This window comes from Macrosteles quadrilineatus, unplaced genomic scaffold (assembly GCF_028750875.1).
Source record: "Macrosteles quadrilineatus isolate MER2022 unplaced genomic scaffold, UCM_ALF_1.0 Scaffold_3__2_contigs__length_128488019, whole genome shotgun sequence".
Classification (NCBI taxonomy): Eukaryota; Metazoa; Arthropoda; class Insecta; order Hemiptera; family Cicadellidae; genus Macrosteles; species Macrosteles quadrilineatus.
This window is the reverse complement of record NW_026542596.1, coordinates 72,803,285-72,807,709: the sequence shown is the minus strand read 5'-3', so window position 1 is coordinate 72,807,709 and position 4,425 is coordinate 72,803,285. Positions and strand designations below refer to the sequence as shown.

At 34.5% G+C, this 4,425-nt stretch overlaps 1 non-coding gene across 1 annotated transcript; it reads right to left on the bottom strand.

The window, feature by feature from the left end:
* Positions 1-3,620: 3,620 nt before the first annotated feature.
* Trnap-ugg (transfer RNA proline (anticodon UGG)) lies at positions 3,621-3,692 on the bottom strand. The gene has a single exon. It is a non-coding gene; the product is annotated as a tRNA-Pro (tRNA).
* Positions 3,693-4,425: the final 733 nt, after the last annotated feature.

Sequence of the window (4,425 nt, the reverse complement as noted above, 5' to 3'; positions counted from 1 at the left end):
AACGAAGAACTAACGATTGATATATAGATGTAAACATTTCTCATCAGAAAACGGCGCGCGCTAGAACCCGGAAGTGTGAAGTTAGCGTACCCACTTATTATCGGTTATAACTTTTTTATTTTTTGAGAACTAAAGACAAAATTTGGGAACTATCGAGAACTAACGATGAACTAACGATTGGTATGATCAAAAGTGGATACGCTAATATGGGTACGCCAACTTCACGGACCTCTTACTTGTTCCTGTTCAAACTCGCGTATTCTTAACCTAAGTTGGTGGAAGTTAAAGGAAGGTAGACTATACTGTTTTTAAAATGTCATTTAGTGAAAGTGGAGTCGACGAGATGGAAATGAGAGCACAAACTGCTTATAATATTCTATAATATTCGATGCTGAGATCTAACTGTAAATTAACTCTTTCACTATAATCATTCAGTTGTAAAAAAAAAAAAAAAATATTAAATGCAATATTTCCCTAATTGTACCTGATACAGTATTTATGGTAGGAATGCTGCTAGCAGAACCTATTCCCTGAAAAAGGTAACTTATTATTTAACGAAGTTTTACAAACACGTGATTACATGAAATCAGCTGATTATACAATAAGTCGTTGCATCACTTTCAGTGGCACTGACAATAAACGAAAACATAACCTCTCTAAGAAGTTATGAGTAGTGATTGTTAGTAACTAAAAACCAGATTGTTAGTAATTAAAAAACTGTCGTAGGTAAAGTAGTGTACGCAACTCGCGTTAATAGTCTTTACGATACTCGTAGAAGTTTTTAAGGCACTCGCCAAGGCTCGTGCCTTAAATTTTCTACTCGTGTCGTAAAGACCAACTTAACGCAATCGTTGCGTAAACTACTATTACATTTAATTTATATAACTATACAGAGAAGGAGCGTTTTGCTTCTCCGCGGTTTTAAACATGGTGGTTTATCAATAAATTCTCTAAACACTTATTTAAATTTCCAACCAACCATTCGTTATAGAAATCATTAGCGATTGACGCTGGCTGGATCACGGACAGTATTGAGAATTACTAGACTAGAAGCGATCGGGTGTTTCCATATAATTGGATCCTCCATTTCGTTTAAAGGCTTCAAAAGCAATTTTTTTTAAATGTTTAATTTAACAAATTTTTTACCAACGACCGCTTTTTGTACACTAGTTCAAGTTTTGTGAGGATTTTTATTTGTTATATTCATGCAGTATTGTATTTTATTCCTCTTGTAGCTTGTCAGACTGTGTAAGGCCAGGGACACACTTACCGGCAAAACCGCCGAGCGCCATTTCAGTTTTCGTAGCCATTTCAGTTTTCAGTTCAGTTCTTATTGAAAAGTTTCACATAACAGCATTGTTTAATTTCATAACAGCATAGATATACAGGTTTTACTCATAACAACACGGGTAACGGACCAATGAAGATCGAGGATAGAGAGAGAAGAAGTAAAATCGTAATGATTCGAACTTTAACTAATCAGCTGTTCAGACCAATTCAATTGTTGAGTGTTTGGTACAATGTTTCGTTGCATCACTAATGGCAATGAGAGGTTATAAACGAAAACATAACCTCTCCTAGAAGCTATGAGTAGTGATTTTTAGTAATAAAAACACTGTCGTAGGTAAAGTAATACGCAACTCGCGTAAATAGTAGACACTTGTAGAAGTTTTTTCTCCTCGTTTCATGTACACTATCTTTTCGCAATCGTTGCGTAAACTACTATTCTATTAGGTGAAAATAAACTGGTGACTTTTTCTAAATGAAACGAATATATTTCCTCCCCTATCTAAATTGAATTAAAATATAGATGTACTCAACAATCAAACTTAGTTGAGAATATTAATGCGACACTTTTGTATGGAAACAAAGCGTGTTTTACATTTTAAATCTTACCGCTTAGCAAAACCTCAACATAAAATGCGATAAAACGAAATTTGTCGACACACACGCCACACGTGGTTATAAACGCGAACTGTTCATTAAATGGCGGCGATAATTATAGGAATCATGTAAAGTGGAGGCTGCTCGAATTAATTAACAATTTTATTTTCTTATCCACCTCGAGATTGTCTAGACGTCAACCTACATGACGGCAAATTAGTTAGTTGGTTTTATCAAGTGTATTTTTTCATGTGACCATATTTATTACGTAGACCCAGTTTGAGGAATGCAATTTGTAATGTATGATAATAATTGTGTTTAATTTATAACATGATCCAATGTAGTTGACTCTACAACACAGGGGAGTTCAGCATTGGAGGAGGAAGGATTAAAAATTATAATATTGTCTAAGTTTTGTTTTTCTTCCCTTACCTTTAACTATGGTAAATAAATGTTGATATTGACGTCTCGTTCGTTTTTGGCTGGAAAGTGAAGGTATTTTTTTAATAATTGCCATTTTTCACTACGAATATCCTCAAAACCACAATGCATTCTAAATGCACGGCAGTAAAGAAAATTTATAATTTCAAAGAGATTTTTGGCGAAGCGAATATGGTCGGAAAAAAAGGTGGATGCAATAGTATCAGCCCTTGAAACTTATATTGGGCGAATGCATTATGGGAAATGGTGGAAGGTTAATGAAAGTTGAACGACACAATAATAACTCACACACAAAAATTTTGTCCCAAGTCACCACCGTTCAATTTAAATTAATTGTGACCTTCGTTTATGGAACTAGATTACCATTTCATCATTGCCAACTATTTAACAAATGTAATATAGGAGTGAAATCGGATGGATGAACTAGAAACAAGAAAAAAACTGAGATTGATTAAAAACTAAAAATATCTCCGATCTTATATTAAAGTCAGGGTTCATATTCTCCCTTACACAGTCTGACAAGCTACAAGAGGAATAAAATACAATACTGTATAAATATAATAAATAAAAACCCTCACTAAACTTTAACTAGTGTACAATGACTGCAAGGCCATATTTGCTAGCAGTTCTAAACGCAGCGCTATCTTCTTATAATATTTACTTAGCAAATGATATCACCTGTCATTGAAGAAGCTTGTCGTTGTTCCTACAATGAGGCTACATAATTACTAATACCTAATACCTACCGCAACCACCCATGAACATCAAGTTCTCGATCGTTCCATCCAAGGAATTGGAAATTTACACCATTGAACATTTAATCCCAACCCAATAAAATAAATATCGACCAAAACATACTAAATGCTTAGTAACTTAGTTTCATTATCATGCATTATCTCATCAATTTATAGGGAATATCATGACTTCAGCATAATCCGAATTGATTTCAAGCTCCATTCTGTGTATGTACACATTTTGGTTCACGATATGTGCATAATCCTTGCTCAGTAGCTTATCAACAGTCATGCTTTAGAGTTAATGACTTGACAGGCTACTAACCTGAGGCTGTAATTAATTTGACCAATGGGAAGGTAAAAAAGTTAATTTTGCATTGACATTAAATGTTTTAGGGGCTCTACTTTGTATTTGGGGGCGTTGTTAAATGTCAAAAAATAATTTACATTCCCACGTACATCACACGTTTTCCCAAGTTAATTAAACAAAAAGTCAAGTCGATGAAACTTAACTGTTACGAGAATATACAGCACATTACATTTTTATGAACCAAAACGCTAGGGCCGCTCCGGGATTTGAACCCGGGACCTCCTGCACCCAAAGCAGGAATCATACCCCTAGACCAAGCGGCCGATATTAACTTTTGATAGAAGTAAACAAGTGTAACTGAAATAGTTGTCAGTGAAAGTGAAGACTTGAAGAGACGACGACAGAGGACACCAATGTTCCAATACTTAATCTGTCTGGGGACGGAGCGGGACGGAGTAGGCAGTCGGTAGTGTTTGGACTGACTCATAATTTAAATAAATGATCCTAACTGATATACCAGCTGATCTTAGTCAGTAACAAGGCTTCAAGATCGCGCCACTCATCCTACCTTATCTTCATTCACACTTAAAATCCCTAGGCTAGCTTCCTATAGTTGTCATTTCAGTTGAAAGTATTAAACTATCAAGTATACACAGATCATCTCAGAACATTCTACACTCATCCTTAACTCAAATTTGGGTTAAAATACGAACATAACATAGGTGGCGTCCCCATCTCAAATACTGTAATTGATAGTTGGATTGATACATAAGGTATCTTTGATCCTTCTCCATGTAGTTAACTTATTTCTTCTAAAATATAACATTTATTCAAAAACTAATATTTTGACCCAAAGCATTCAGACGTTTTCAGCTACATTGTGTATGTATTTTCAAGAGAGCCAAGAGAGTATGTATTTTAAACTTATTTAAGAAAATAAGTTTAAAATACATACTCAAATACAGTAGGCCAAAACGTAAACTATTTTTTGTAGGAATACAGTACTACAATAATTGAAAAAAGAAGATTTTTGATGAAGTTAGACTTGTAGTAATT